The sequence below is a fragment of the Leopardus geoffroyi genome, chromosome C3 (assembly GCF_018350155.1).
Source record: "Leopardus geoffroyi isolate Oge1 chromosome C3, O.geoffroyi_Oge1_pat1.0, whole genome shotgun sequence".
NCBI lineage: Eukaryota > Metazoa > Chordata > Mammalia > Carnivora > Felidae > Leopardus > Leopardus geoffroyi.
In genome coordinates, this window is record NC_059338.1 from 125,608,473 (window position 1) to 125,625,171 (window position 16,699).

Here is a 16,699-nt window from a genome sequence, read left to right on the forward strand (position 1 = left end):
ACAAATGCTATGCTGTTTAGTATCTCAACAACATCGTGAAGTGAATCTGTCTGCAGACCCAATACTACATAATTAGCTTCTGACTTGACCATGAACCAGTTTGTCTCCTCCAAACGATGAGAGACCACACTGCCTCAGTTTCTTGATCTTGAAAATGGGGATAATAATGTATCAACATTACAGGGTTGTTATGAGGATTAAATGAGTTATTACCTGCAAAGTGCGTAGAACCACAAGTGCTCTACGGTTATTAGCTGTTAATGGAAACGCTGAACCCAAAAGTAACCTAAATAATGGACATTTTGGCCGAAGAAGAACTTGGCACAATAAGAATACTTTGTGCGTTATTAGCCTTGATGGTTTGTGGAATGCATGACACATTGTCTTCTGTCTTCTTGACATTGCTACATCGCCATCTGTGGTCCAGCCTCTGCAGCCCCTGGACTTGAAGCAGCTAAAAAAGGGAATTGAGACTGGTGTCTTTATCTTTTATTTTTATAACTTTTTTAAGCTTATTTTTATTTATTTTGAGAGAGAGAAAGAAAGAGCATGTGAGTATGCAAGTGGGGGAGGGGCACAGAGAGAGGGAGACAGAGAATCCCAAGCAGGCTCTGGGATGACCAGCGCAGGGCTCGAATTCATGAACCATGAGATCATGACTGAAATCAAGAGCTGGACACTTAACTGACTTAAGGTGCCCTTAGTCTGGTGATTTTGGTGAGGTGACAAGAAAATTTACGTTATTTGCCTCCTGGAATTCAAAAAGCATCTTTATTTAGATCAGTTTAATAATTTGCACAGTTCGTGGGTTTGAGCCCCACACCGGGCTCTGTGCTGACAGCTCGGAGCCTGGAGCCTGCTTCAGATTCTGTGTCTCCCTCTCTCTCTGCCTTTCCCCTTCTCATGCTGTCTCTTTCCCTCTCTCTCTCTCAAAAATAAATGAACATTAAAAAAATAAAAAGTAATAATTTTCTGTAGTACTGAAAGCCATTCTTATTAGTCAGTAGAAGCCAGATTATTCTTTAGTAACAAATTAAGCCTGAAATTGCTGGGGCTTAGCCCAACAAAGATTTATTCCCATTGGATTTTTGCCAGTCAGAGACAGAGACAGAGAAAAAAGACAGAGAAAAAAAGCACATAAACTTTTTATTACCTCAACCCAGAAGTGATGCATGTCACTTTTGTTCATATTTAATTCTCCAGAACTAGAACATGTTCTTACCTAACTATAAAAGGGCCAGGAAATGTAGAGGAGAAAATGGAATATTTAACACTGCCTTCTCTTCCACACACTCCAAATGGCTCCAGAATACTTACTGATTACAGGTCTAAGCATTTGTTGCAAGTGATCCTGTAATTGTTGGTAACGAGAGATTGGTAAAACCACTCCTTGGATGGAGTTCAGGCTATAGGAAGGGTTGGTTTGGGCTATGACACTCACTCACTGATTGGATCATAAGTGGGTACAGGATGTAGGCAGTAAAGAATAAATGTTGTCAAAAGGAAAGAAGTAGTCTTCGTGTTTTGCTGAGACATTTCTCCATTATCCCTTTGGACTTGGCCAAGAACTAAGGCATTTTTTCCTCTTTGCAAAACATAATTTAAAAGTTCTGGGTGGGGCACCTGGGTGGCTCAGTTGGTTAAGCAGCCGACTTTGGCTCAGGTCATGATCTCGCGGTCCGTGAGTTCGAGCCCCGCGTCAGGCTCTGTGCTGACAGCTCAGAGCCTGGAGCCTGTTTCAGATTCTGTGTCTCCCTCTCTCTGACCTTCCCCTGTTCATGCTCTGTCTCTCTCTCTCTGTCTCAAAATTAAATGAACATTAAAAAAAATTTTAAAAAAAAGTTCTGGGTGAATGTGATATCCCAGGATCTATGTATGTATGCATATACATGTGTGTGTGTGTGTGTGTGTTCACTTAAGTATTTAAATACCAATCCTGGGGATTCCTGTAATAGGTTCTATTACTATGTTTGTTTTATAGTAAAGATACTAAAGTTCAGAGACAGTAAGCAACTTGTCCAAAATCCAAAATCCACAGCTAGGAAATGTCAAAACTGGAATTTGAACCCCGGTCAGCCTGAGACTAACTTGTGACCCCTTCTTGAAGGCTACGCTGCACCTCCCACACCTGGCATTTGCCCCTCCCTTTTTCTTTCGTTTCTTTTTTTTTGTAATGTCTTTTTTGCTAGAATGTTTTATTTCCCTCCCCTCATGCCCAATACCTAGTACATTACTTTCTTTAGCATAGAAATTCAATAGATCTTTAAAATATTAAAAGAAGAAAAACCTAAGCTAGAATTGAGGCTTAAAAGCAAATTGAAGTTTTGTGTGATGAGCCCCAGACAATATCAGAATGTGAAATTGTGTGATGGAGGATGCTATGTATACTGTGTCTTCTGCATTGAAGAGGCCAATCCTCATACAAAACTCTCTTCTGAAAGGCTGCTTAGGCATAGAGCTGATAGGCCCCATCCTGCACCATCGCCTCTGTCCAGAGCTGGTCTGACCAAGAGAGGGCATTTGATGCAAGGATAGCCAGTCCATAGCCTGACCAGAACCCTTTAAATTGTTCTGGTATGAAACTTTGGCCAATGGAAGCTTGATATTTATGCAGAGAGACCATTGGTGATTTGGTAGCAGTTTTATAGTGTGGCTTGATGTCTGAGGAGCAGACAACACAAAAATCAGATGAGAGTTCGAGGTAGAAACTGTGATGGAGTGGAAGCCATCTAAGAGAGAATGGACAGAAGTGCACAGTAGTGGTGGCAGGTGGAACCCTTGAGTCTTGTTAAGGGTAGAATCCAAGAAAAAAGATCAGTAAACACTTTCTGCTTAGGGATGGGATAAGCCTTTTGCTGAGCTGTGTTGGATTCTGAGAGATGGTCCACTTCCCATATTCTGTTTTAGTTCTTCCTGTAAAATCTGGTGGCCAGACTTTTCTTGGCTAACATAAGGCTGGTCACTTGGCTGGCATTTCTGTCTGCCTTATGTTCATGTGATGTCACCTCTTCCTGCAGGTGACCACACTGGTTTTTATAAACAAGGTCTATCACTTTCCTTTCTTTTTCTCTCTTTCTTTCTCTTTCTTTCTTTCTTTCTTTCCTTTCTTTCTTTCTTTCTTTCTTTCTTTCTTTCTTTCTTTCTTTCTTTCTTTCTTTCTTTCTTTCAAACAATTATCCTCCTCATGCCTATGAGAACAGATTGGTTTTGAAGTTTAACAATTTACCTTGATGTTTATGTGTTATAAGTCTATTTAGGGAAGGTAGGGATGTGGGTCATGTGGATGAAGGTACCAGATCTATGCCCAGGTTATTTCTGAATGGAATAGAAATAATTATTTTACAAAAAAAAATCAAAAGTAACTCTTCTGTTTATTTCAGCAGTTCAGCTGAGGGTTTTTTTTTAAAGGTAGGCGCTACATGGGGCTTAAAGTCACAACCCTGAGATCAAGAGACACATTCTTTATGAACTGAGCCAGCCAGGTGCCCCTCTATTTGGGTGTTTCTTAGTGAGCTCTCACTCTGTCTAGCTTCTGGTACATTTGTTGTTGTTTTTTTATGCCTCTGTGGACAAAGAAAATGGTTAGTTACTTTTTCTTTCACTTTTATTTTCCCAATTGTATCCCTCTTCACCAATTCTACACCTCTCTTCATCTTTTCTTATAATGTACAAAGAATTGCTTTCTACTACTCCAGGAATCTTCCCCATAAATGAAACGTGGACCTAAAAGTGCCAGAGAGGGTCTTTATACTTGAATTGGTATTAAATGGAAAGAGAGTTTTAGCTTATATTTTAGACATTAAACAACATAGTGGCTTAAAGCTAAAGAAAAAAAAGGGCTTCTTTTTCTTTTTCCCTAACTCTGGTGTGCAGAGCAACCCTTGAATGAAATTGTTTTATTTATATTTTATAGTAGAACTCTACTGTAATACTGGGATAGTGGCCAAGGAACTGAAGGTTCTCAGAAACACAAAGAGATTTACTTACCCCTGCTGGGCAGTATGTGAAGCTCTGAAAAAAAAATGTGACCTTCAGCTGGATGTCACTGGGTTTACATTTTTCTAGTAACTACGTGACCACTGTACTAAAAATTCTTTTGTTAAACTTAGATTTTTAGTAAATCTCACAGAACTATGGGCAATATTTCAACTGCTTATTTATCTACTTATGCCAAAAGAATACTCAAAAATGTCTTTGAAGATTACTCTTAAGTTTCCATCCAAAGCTATAAACAACTTGGGAAATACTTTTGGTGGCCACTTTGATGTGAGAATCAGAATAAATGCCAATGTTTCAGTTGAACTGTAAGTCTAAGACCATGACCTATGGACACATCTTATCTTGTCCCTTTGAGTTTCTATTTTGTACTTATTACAAATATTTCTCAGACTTCTATTTAATATCACATACTGTCAACACAGAAATTGGTTAAGATTTCTATGACAATGGTAGGTATCTTTTAAGATCCTCCTGATTTCAGAAGTGTCAAAATGTGAAAATATTAAGCAATATTTGACTACCCTCCTCGTTGCTTATCAGGGAGAACAATCCTAACACTATTGTAGCTTTTGCATACAAACTCTGATGATATCTCCCTCCTTTCCACCTACAGATAACTGTGTTCCTCTAATTTTGCCAACTATATGCTTTAAATAGTCTATTTTGAACTATTTTATAGATAGAACTATAACACAGGTGTTCTTATGTGACTTGCTTTTGATACTCAACAGTGAGATTCATTCATTCCAATGTAGCTGCCATTGTTGTTATAGTATCCCATTTTCCAGGCGATGGACAATTAGGGCTATTTCCAATGTTTTGTTCTTATAAATTGTTTTGCTAAAAACATTTCACAGTTGTCTTCTAAGGTAAATGTGTGAGGGTTTATATCCAAAAATGGAATTGCTGAGTCTAGATGGTAATCTTAATCTGATTGTCCACAAATGCTGTGTACTTCCTCCCTTCCCTGAATATTCTGGAGGGGACATGAATCCTGTTCTTTTTTTTTTATTAGTGGACAGGATTTAATTTTATATTCAGGGACTTGCAGAGGTAAAACAAGGAATACGAGAGGGAGGTGGTGGTGCGTCTCAGCCCACAGAATGACTTTCAGCCATAACTGGGGGAAACCAAAGGCAGATAATGGTTGAGGCAGATTGGGCACTCCTCTGTCTCTATTGACATGGGTGTGAGGTAGGGCTCTGTTCTACTAGAAAACTGGGGTGTCAGACTGCAGCACAGTTGATGTCATGGAATCCACTGTGAGGTCTCTACTATGCTATGGAATACGTAAACTTAAAAAGAGAGCACTTCAAAAAAAATAACATTTCATTCTCAGACTGTATGATTTTATTTATTTATAACTAAGGAGACTAAGCTGGAAACAGCTTGGTTCCTATGCTTTCAGTCCTTCTGATGGGCTTCAAAGTTTTCTGTCTCCTTGGTCTCAGGTGTCATGGTACAAGGGATTTCTGCCATGCTGCTCTCCTCCACAGTCTTAGACATAATGTTCACCTCTGAAGCATGTGAAGCATGGTGGGCTTTGAGGTTCTTTAATAAAGAATCAGTCCTGCTGGGTGTCTTATTTTTAGACATTGTGGTCATTGTGGTCAAATGGACTCTAATGTTCTTCAACAAAGGGCAGTTTTTCTTGGACTCATGGAGGACCCTGAGCTAGTCATAGATTGGATCCTGCCCAACTTTTGAGATAACTGCTAGATGCCTCTCTGCCTCAAACACAGTGTTATAAAACAAAATTTAATAGAGTATATTTGAAGATCTAGTTGGCTTTGTCAAGTGATTCATGAATCTAGCAGCATTTCATCTAGCAAATAGAGAGATGCTCCAATGAGTTGTACAAAATGGAAGGTTTTTATAGGTAGGAAAACGGGCTGAAAACATTATAGCAAAAAAGAAAGGATTGTTTCAGGCCAGAACATCTTCATTTTGGGGGGGAAGGGAACAAAGGGGGTTTTTATCATGCAGATTACATCACTAGTGCTGGCCAGGAAATTTTAGATTGCTGGTTAAAAGGTCACATTTTCCTATGATAAATTGAAACTGTAATTAAGTCTTGGTTTGCTGTCATGGGGGCAAATAAGTCTGTTTTGAGCTCTCTCTGTTTCTCTCTCTCTGTCTTTCAGAGACAGAGAGTACATTAGAGTGGGGAGAGGGGCAGAGGAAGAAAGAAAGAATTTTAAGCAGGCTCTACTCTCAGTGTAGAGCCCAATGTGAGGCTTGATCCCACAACCCTGGGATCATGACCTGAGCTGAAGTCAGAAGCTTAACTGACTGAGCCACCCAGGCACCCTGGGCTTGTTCTTTTTTAATGGCAGTGCTGTCCATTTTGTCCCCAGATGAAATGGCCTGAGTATTGGCATAACCCTTTGCTGTTGGTTTTAGGAGGTGAATAACTTTTTTTCCAATAAATGAAAAGATCTCTTGTATCTGAAGGGACACACAGCTTAAGTTAGAAGAGTAAGCAGGCCAAGCTTCAGGTGGAGCTTTTTTTCATGGTCATGAGTGGATAACTTTACCCACTTCCAGAGAAGCAGCATGGTTAGCTCTAAGGTCTTCTTAGGCTTGCTGCTTTTGCCTTGGTTGGCCCCACCACTTTAGCATGTTCTTTTCCAAGTGTGGAGCTGGTGAGGACGAAGCTTGACCCTGGGGAGTGTGACACTCAGAGTTAGCATTCCCACTTGGGTGTACACATTGATCACTTCTTTTTTGTTGATCTGGATAAAGTTACTCTGAAATGTTGGTGCCTACTTGAACATAGCGTACTCTCTGGCACAATTGTGACTGCAGTTTCCTCCTGGAGATGTTAAGCATGTCCACATGCTATTCAGGATTTTTATCAAGACAGCTCCTAGAGGCTCCTTCTTACCATGTAGAAGGATGCATGGCATCTCATGGCCCTGGGCTCACTGCAGGTGGGTAAACCTTGTCATCCCCAGGTGCCACCCTCCCCCCTCCCCCCTTTTTAAAATTTTTTAGTGTTTATTTACTTTTGAGAGAAAGAGAGAGAGACAGAGGCGTGAGTCTGGTAGGGGCAGACAGAGGGAAATACAGAATCCGAAACAGTCTCCAGGCTCTGAGCTGTCAGCACAGGGCCCTATACAGGGCTTGAATTCACAGACCATGAGATCATGAGCTGAACTGAAGTCAGACACTTAACCGACTGAGCTCCCCAGCCTCCCCACCATCCTCTTTTTGCCTCAGGGTCCCAGGAGGGAGAGGACACCCACAATGACTAAAAATGGGTGGGGGACCAGGGGCACCAATTACAGAACACTCAACCATGTTTTCCAGGGACTCTCTGGTCACCTGGACCCAGATGGAGCCCTGCCTGGGGCATGAGGCATGGAGTGGCCTGGGGAGTGGCCTCACCTTGGAGCTAGACACACCCACTCTCTGCTTCCTCAGCAATTTGATCTCAGGAAGAGAGAGCCCCCCCCCCCCCCCCCCCCCCCCCCCCCGCAGAGGCAGCTGCTTATCTCCCTTCAGAGCCTCCAATTCTGCCTAAACTCAGTGAGGCCTCTTTCATCCTCTGGCTCACGGTGACCTATTACCATCACACATCCTTTGTTCTTGTCCCCACAAAGTTGGCCCCTATGTGCCTTCTACCATTGAGCCTCAGACTGGGTGACACTGCCCTTAGTTGAACTGGGCCAGATACTTCATTTTTAAATGACCCTTTGCCTCTTGCAACTGTGTGAAATAAAAAAAAAACAAACCCGAAAACATGTATAATGAAATCAAACTAAAGATTTTGCTTTCCTCTCAGAAAGAACGGAACTGTTGGTTGGTATATCAACCAACTGCTGATTGGTAATGGATGGTAATAATGGGACATGAATCTAAGGATAGAAGAGTTAATAGTAAGCAGATTTGATGAATGGGCAAGTTTGTCAATATGAAAATATGTTATCTTCTCTCCAGAGGCAGATTCACTGTGACACTTACAAAGCTCAATCTTCAAGACCCTCACTTGCCTAGGGCTCTTCCAAGATCCTGGGAAGATTTGCTAGCAATGTGTTGTGTGATTATACAGTTTTTTTTTTAATTTGCAAAAGTTAAATATTTTATTTACAATCAGGGCTGCTGTCTAGTTCCACCATAACTTTCTTGCAGTCACACCTACCCTTATGTTGGGTGGCTGTGGACTGGCCAAAGCGTTTTTGGGATCTGACTAATAAGAGCTTCAGGGGGGCATAGATTTCAGTGGGTTCAGTGGGATTATTTATGTGATTTGCAGTCAGTTCCATGTATCTATCCGTGTTCAGGTTGTGCTGTGACTTCCAGGAATTCTCTTAGGACATTTTGGGCCAACTTACCTGGGTCATCAGAAATTGCAAGACCAGAAGCTGCATCGTGATCTGTGATGTTCTACTGTCTCTGGCCATAGGATACCTAGAGGAGAAATAAGGTTTGAAATTGTACAGGGCTGGAAGCTAGTCTAGAAAAATATTCTGATCATCAAATGTATACAATTAAAAGTGGAGGATTTGGTGTTCAGATATGCCTAGGTAAAAGAGAAGTTCACTCTTGTCAGGAATTTACTGTAGAAAATACCTTTTGTTTTTTAACTTCATTTGGTGAGAGACGTGTGAAACAGAATTTACCAGAATTCTTCTTTCTAGGGTACCAATTTGGACTACTACAAATAGTGTGTACCTCTGTGTGTAAAGTTGCATGTTTTATGTCTCTTGGTGCATTGCACTGTGTCTTAAGTTTATCAGTGCATCTTTTCCTAATGAAATCTGGCAGTTCCAGATAAAACCACACTCAGCAGAAAGGCCTAAAGAAGCAAATGTCCCAGTGACAAAACTCCTGGGTGTATTCCTCAGGAAAGTAATGCATTTTTTATAGAACGATTTAATCACATTTTATAGTTCAGTGTAACTTAATGGTGATTTTAAATTCAATTTGAGCTGCTCTCGTGTATGCCTGAATCCAAATTAATTTGTATGTTTTCTGGAATTGTTAACCTTACGAAAATTCAAACATGATGGAAAAATTCAGTGGAAATACAAACCAAAATAAATCTGGCAGAAGCTTCAAGATGCCAAAAACTCTTTTATAACACTACAAAGAAAACAAAATGTCTGATGGTTAAAATCATGAAGATTAAGGAAAAAAATCACAGCCCCAAAAATAGATAACAAAAAGGAAAAAGAGACCTTAAATCAGTATTTGCTTTTATACTTAATTTGGTATTTGGGATTTTATATTGTTTCCAATATATTCATTGTTTTAAACTTCCCAAATTATTTGTTTTAAACTTCAACATCTGGGCTTATTCCCGATTCTCTACTCTTTGGAGTAAACTACAGCTGCAGGGGAAAGGACTCTATGAGTTAGCCATGCTTCTCCTCTTGTGTCTAGTGGCCGAGGAAACTTGAGCACACTCCCTCCTGTGTAGATGGAAGGGGCTCTGGCTTGGGATGTGATCTTTGCTGCGGACTGGGGACAAGGGCCCAGGGCTGAAACTTCACGTTCAAGTGATGTGGAGGGGAGCTAGCTAGCACTGGCAGTGGAGAACATGAGGACTTGTTTGTCGCGGAGGAGCAGAGCCCCTCTTCTCCACATATAGTCCCAGGCAGAAACCCAGGTCCGCAGGAGTCCGCAGCTGGAATAGGAATCTCATTCTCTGCTTAGAAATCTAATTCTCTAGGTGTGTCTGGGTGGCTCAGTCGGTTGAGCATCCGAGACTTTGGCTCAGACCATGAACTCACTGTTCCTGAGTTCGGCCCCGCATCCAGCTCTGTGCTGACAGCTGACAGCTCAGAGCCTGGAGCCTGCTTCAGATTCTGTGTCTCCCTCTCTCTCTGCCCCTCCCTGCTCACACTCTGTCTCTCTCTCTAGCTCAAAAATGAATAAACATAAAAAATTAAAAAAAAAAAAAGAAATCTAATTTTCTGCTTCAATTTATTGCAAACATGCAAACACAGGATGATTTTTCTTCTGAATCCAGGGAAATTATGTCTTTTACATTTGGTGCATTAATTCCTTGAAGCATGAAGAAAGATATGTAATAATATTAATGATGGATTCTGTTTGTGTTGGTTTCTGTGTTAGCATCTCCCTCCTTTCTTCCCTGTCTTCCTCCATTCCTCTCTCCTCTTCTTTCTTCTTACACTCAACAAATCTTTGTCTTATGCTATATATATGTATATATATCACATCACTTGGATGACTAACATTTAAATTGTTGTTATGAATCAATGTTGCATTAAGTATTAACGCTTTTTTTCTGTAGTATACATTTACATAGGTAGGATTGCTGGGTTAAAGGGTGTATATATTAAAATATTAATTTTATAAGCAATATAAGCAAGTATTCTTTAAACTATGTTTTTAATATTCTGGATGTTATCAGTCATTTTAAATCTTGTTAAGTGATGGCAGAAAATGTTATGTTATTGTTATCTGACTTTTAGTGACATTTAATGTCTTTTTTATATATAGTTTTTCATATTTTCTCTTTGCTTATTCATATAATTTATCCATTTAAAAATTAGGTGGTTTGTATTTTTCTTAATAGCATATAGGTTCTTATCCCATTATAATTAATATTATCTTTTGACTTTGTTCAGGTTTTTTTCCCTTCAATACTGAAGTTTTTTAATATTTATCTAATCAAATCTGTCAATTTTTTTCTTTTATAGCTAAGCATTTCTTATATTGTTTGGATGGTCATCTACATCACAATATTATAAAACTTTTCTTAATATTTTCTTCTAGTATTTTATTTTACTTTTATATTAGTATATTTAAATATCCTGATGTTGAAGATTATTTGTGGTGTTAGATTTGATTGTTTTCTTCCACACCGATGGCCAATTTTTCCAGCACTGTTTATTGAATAATTTATTTTTTTTCCCAATGAATTGACATGCCACCTTTATCATAAATGAAGGTCTTTCATATACTTGGATTGCTTCCTGATTTTTGAATTTGCTTCACTGATGTTGTTGCTTATTCCTGTGTTCATACCATACTGCAGTTTTGTAGTGAGTTTAATAATATGTAGTTGTAGTTTCATAGTAAGTTTTAATAATATGTAAGTAATCCCTGGTCGCTATTCTTCATTATCAAAATTTTTTCGACAGACCCCATGCCTTCATTTTTCCATATACATGTTAGACATACCTAGACATACAAGTAAAAAAAAAAAAAAAAACTATGGAATTTTGTTTATAATTGCACTAAATTTTCTATGTTAATTTAGGAAGAATTATTGCTTTTATTTTACCTCATTTATTCAGGTTTTACATTCTGTTCTTTGATAAACTATTGTGGTTTTAGAAATATAGGTTATTTTGATTTGGATTATCTCGGGTATATTATAATTTTTGTTGCTGTGAATTAAGATTCCCCTCCTTCATTTTTCTATCCTTTTCAGTGCTAACTGGTTTGGTACTGAGTCTCCTGGATGTATATAAGCATTTCATTTATAAAAATAATTATATTTTCTTTTTCATTAGATCTTTAAAAATGTTGACTACCAGTCACATAAGACATCTCTATCTAATTCTTGATTCTAGGAGAAATATTCTTAATATTTCACAATGTAAATAATTTTAATGATAGTATCTGATAAAAACTTGCATCTTGCATAGTGTTGCTACTTAATAATTTTTGAGGAATAGCTGAGGAATTAGATTGTTTTCACATCTTTTTACATAACATTTTCTTCCTTCGCTTTTTAATATAATGAATTATTTTGATTGATCAACTAATGTTTACTCATCCGTTCAGTCATAAGGCAAACCCTGCACAGTCATTATGTATTATTTCTTAAAATACACTGTTTGATTCAATTTGTTATATTTTACTTAACATTTTATATTCAGAAGTGAAATTGACCTATGGTTTTTTTTTTTCTTCTTTTCTCTCCTTTTCTCTTCTTTTCTCTTCTTTCCTTTCCTTTCCTTTTCTGTACTTTTATCAAGCTATTGTAAATGAATTGGGAAGCTTTCTGTCCTTCTCTAGGTGCAGGAATAGGTTGAAACACACAGTAATTACTCACTCATTGAAGGTGGGGTAGATGTCGGGAGGGTGATAAAGTAGATTGTCCTGTACATGACTCCAGAGTTCTCTCTGGCCAAGCATCTGGGACTGCATTAGGAGGGGCTGTGTTCAAATTCACCCTCACCAGAGCTGTGGTTCTATGGTTTTCAGGGTCTTTGGGTTCTGGACATCTGGTTTCCCCAGCCTGAACTGCCTGTTTGTTCTTAGGCTTACTCTGTTTGGAATCAAGTACTCTTGTTTGTCCTGAGTCTTAAAACACAGTTCCTACTTTTGCCCTATAAAACACGGAGATCTGACCACATTATTAGGAACTTATCTATTTTATTACTTTATTTTAATATGCCAATTCATATCAAAGATATTTATTTTTAAATATTTAAAAACATCAATGTGCTTGATTTATCATTATTCGCTACTTTTATTTTATTTTATGATTTTATTTAACGATGTGCATATAAACACATTTGTCAGACATTGTCCAAAATCTCTGCAACTTTGAATTCATTTAATTCTCTTAATAGCTCTATATTTTAGTTATTATTTTTTTTCCCACTTTATATATGAGAGAAATGAGGCACAGGGAGATTAAAACTATTGCCCAAGTTACTCAGCAAAAACTGTACAGCTGCAATTAGATATGCAGGAGCCCAGGGCAGACTACCCCCAAATGTACTCCAATGGCATATTTTTATCATTCTGAATTAAAGCTGCTTGGGTAATAGCCATTGTAAGGACACTCAAACTCTCATCTGTCTCCCCGAAAGCAGGAAACAAATCTCCCATATGAAAAATACCCTCCTTGTACTGAGTAAAAAGACATCCTTATCACCAGAGATAAGGATTTTGGAGAAAGCTGTAGAAATTAACCTTGTCACTTTTTTTTTTTTTTTTTTTTTTTTTATTAAACTACTGCCTAGGCCCAAATTCTACTTAGAATTCCTTACTAATTAAACCTCCCAAACACCTGTTTTCCTTATCCTGTAAATTCCTCAAAAAAAATATCATCTTTTTGTCTAAAGTGTGTAAAAACTGCTTGCCTTGGTCATTTCTTTGGGGTCACAATTTTACTATTGGGCCTCCGTGCACGTGTGATAAAACTTTGTGTGTGTGTGTGTGTTTTTTTTTTTTTCTCCTGTTACTCTGTCTCATGTAATTGAATTCTTATTCTAGCTGGAAGACCTTGAACGGTAGAGGCAGAATTCTGCCTCCCTTGCAGAACTCAGCGGTTTGGCTTCAGAGTCTGTAGGTGTACGTCTCCAATCTTATATTATCAAGTTTAACTTTTATTTATATTAATTTCCTTCTTTTATTTCCTTTTGTTTTATTATTTTTCTAGTTTCCTAAATTTAATATTAATGATATTTATAGTCAGTCTCTCATTCTTAAATATAAAAGCATGTGAAGTTATGTATTTTCCTATACTTATGATTCTATAACTTTCTCATAGGTAATGTTTTTTATTGCTGATTTTAAGTTTTATTGCATAATGTCCAAGAAATGACATTTTTTTTTTTTCTTGAGTGAAATAGGGTTGTTCTCTCTGGTCTAGTAAATGATCACATTTTTGCAAATATTTCTAGTAATGAAGGAAGGATGTTTATTGTCTCTTAAAGGGTAAAATACTCTCTTTAAAAAATGTGTATTTTTTAGTCCAACTTTAGGATTACATTATTCAAATCCTGCATATTTTTACATAGTTTTCATTTATATGATCTCAAATACTTAGATATATAAAATTCCTGTCATAGTTTATCAGTGTCCTGTTTTTAATATTCATTTTGTTTTATGTATTTTGCTTTCATTTTTATTCCATAAATATGCAGTTTTTACATATTGTTCAGAGATTATAATTTTTAAAGCGTAAAATACTATTTTGAATTTCACTTTATATTCTTTTGCTCTATCTCTATATAATTTTTGCATTTACTTGATACACTTTGCCTGTTTCTTTTATGTTCAACCATTTATCTTCTTTTGTTTTTGGTATATTTCTTACCATTACTGAAAATAGTGTTGTTTTATTTTATTTGCAAACATTTTCTTGCCCAAGACTAAGACTCCTAGATGGTTTTTTTTTTTTTTTTTAATTTTTTTTTTCAACGTTTATTTATTTTTGGGACAGAGAGAGACAGAGCATGAACGGGGGAGGCGCAGAGAGAGAGGGAGACACAGAATCGGAAACAGGCTCCAGGCTCTGAGCCATCACCCCAGAGCCTGACGCGGGGCTCAAACTCACGGACTGCGAGATCGTGACCTGGCTGAAGTCGGACGCTTAACCGACTGCGCCACCCAGGCGCCCCTAGATGTTTTTTTATATTACAGATTATATCTCTGTCTCCTGACATCCAAGGTTTCAGTGAGAAGTCTGATTCTTTTTACTTTGAAAGCCAGTTTTTATTTTGGACTGGTCATATCATTTTCTCTTTACTGTTAAATCTAAGACATTTCACAAAGGTATATTTAGATATAGATCTTTTTTTTCTCTTTAGACTCACCTATTACCTGGAGATTCTCTTGTACTCTGAGTTCAAGTTTTTCTTCAATTCAGTAAAATGTACTATTATTTCTTTAATTGGTTGTTACCTCTTTCATATTATGTTTTCAGAAGTTGTTTTCTTCATGTGTCTCCAAACTTATTTTTTTTTTTTAATTTTTTTTTTCAACGTTTATTTATTTTTGGGACAGAGAGAGACAGAGCATGAACGGGGGAGGGGCAGAGAGAGAGGGAGACACAGAATCGGAAACAGGCTCCAGGCTCTGAGCCATCAGCCCAGAGCCCGACGCGGGGCTCGAACTCACGGACCGCGAGATCGTGACCTGGCTGAAGTCGGACGCTTAACCAACTGCGCCAGCCAGGCGCCCCTCCAAACTTATTTTTTAATAGATTTTATTTTTAGAGCAGTTTTGGGTTCATAGCAAAATTGAGCAGGAGGGACAGAGATTTCCCACATACCCACTGCTTCCCTCACGTGTGCAGCTTCCCTCATTATCAACATCTGCCTTCAGAGCTCTACATTTGTCATAACTGATGAGCCTACATTGACATATCATTATTAGCCAAAGTCCATGGTCTACATTAGAGTTAACTCTCCGTGTTGTACAGTCTATAAGTTTGGAGAAATTTGTAATGACACGTACCCATCATTACAGTATCACACAGAGTATTTTCACTGCCCTAGAAATCTTCTGTGCTCTACCCATTTATCCTTTTCTCCTTTCTAACCTCTGGAAACCACTGATTTTTTTGTTGCTGTGGTTGTCTCCATAATTTGACTCTTCCAGAATGTCACATATTTGGAATCATATAGTATGTAACCTTTTCATATTGGCTTCTGTCACTTCACAATATGCATTTAAGTTTCCTTCATGTCTTTTCATGGCTTGATAATTCATTTCTTTTTAGTGCTGAATAATATTCCATTCTCTGGATATACCAGAGCTTATTTATGTATTGACCTACTAAAAGACATCTTGGCTGCTTCCAATTTTTGGAAACTATGAATATAGTTTTTCCTATAAACATCCATGTGCAGTTTTTTGTGTAGATGTAAGTTTTCAGTTCATTTGTTTAAATACCAAGGCACGTGATTGCTGGATTGTGTGGTAAGAATATGTTTAATCTTCTGATGAACTGTCAAACTGTCTTCCAAAGTGGCTGTACCATTCTGCATTCCTGTCAGCAATGAATGAGAGTTCCTGTTGCTACACATCCTCACAGCATTTGATATTGTCAGTGTTCTGGATTTTGGCCATTATAATAGGTGTATGGTGTTTTCTCTAAATTCTTTATTCATAATTTTATTTAAATTTTTTTCCTTATGTGTGATGAAACAACTTCACTTGATTTTCCAGGACATAAAATTGTTTTGTCATTCCTCTTTCTCTTTCTCTTCCTTCTCTTCCTTCTTCTTCTTCTTCTTCTTCTTCTTCTTCTTCTTCTTTATTTATTTATTTATTTTTTTGGCCAATGTGTTTTCTAATTGTAATTTGCTAATTCTAATTCTTCCATTGTATTTTAATTTTCAATTATTAGCTTTTTGTTTGCCCTTTTTAGAGTCTCATTGTTTTGATCACATATCCTCTTACTGCAAGCTTCATTAGTGGGTTTTTTCTGTTTCTTCCGTTAGCTTTGGCCCAGTGGGGACACATATACAGGTTGGCTTTCCTAATCTTTCTCTTTTGGGTCCCTGAATCCTCTCACCTGGCCTTTTCTCCTATTGCTTTTGGCAGATCTTGTAGTTTTTTGCTCCTGGGAAGGTGAAATGGATGTGGATTAGGGATGGTGAAAAGTAAGACAGATATTTATTTTCCAGTAGTCCCGCCAACCTCAGAAGGACAGACAAGATGGAATCTCTGTATCAAGTCAGGGATGGAAAATCTCTGTTCTTAGGTTTCTAAGCTGTGAGGGGGAAGGAACAATCAGATTGTTACAGTCTTGTTCAGTGCTTATTGAATTAGCTCAAGATGGTCATTTTCCTTTAGCACTGCCGTCCATGCAGGGTCAACCAACCTCTCTTACATTGGCATTTGAGGGAGTTCTTCTTCATTTGCAGAAAGATCCATGCTCTTCTTTCTGGGCTGTCTCAGGGCATGTGGTCTTTACCTCGTACTGAAGCAGGGAAGGAGCAGCTGGTTTTCCTTTCTTCTCCCTGACATTGCTCAC

At 37.9% G+C, this 16,699-nt stretch overlaps 1 long non-coding RNA gene across 1 annotated transcript in view; it reads right to left on the bottom strand.

Moving 5' to 3' along the window:
- Positions 1-351: 351 nt before the first annotated feature.
- LOC123586012 overlaps positions 352-16,699 on the bottom strand; it is a 61,834-nt gene continuing 45,486 nt past the window's right edge. The window contains exons 3-5 of the long non-coding RNA XR_006706536.1: positions 9,038-9,087; positions 8,337-8,412; positions 352-454 (exon numbers count right to left, since the gene is read on the bottom strand). This is a non-coding gene — a long non-coding RNA (uncharacterized LOC123586012). The remainder of the gene's footprint in view (positions 455-8,336; positions 8,413-9,037; positions 9,088-16,699) is intronic.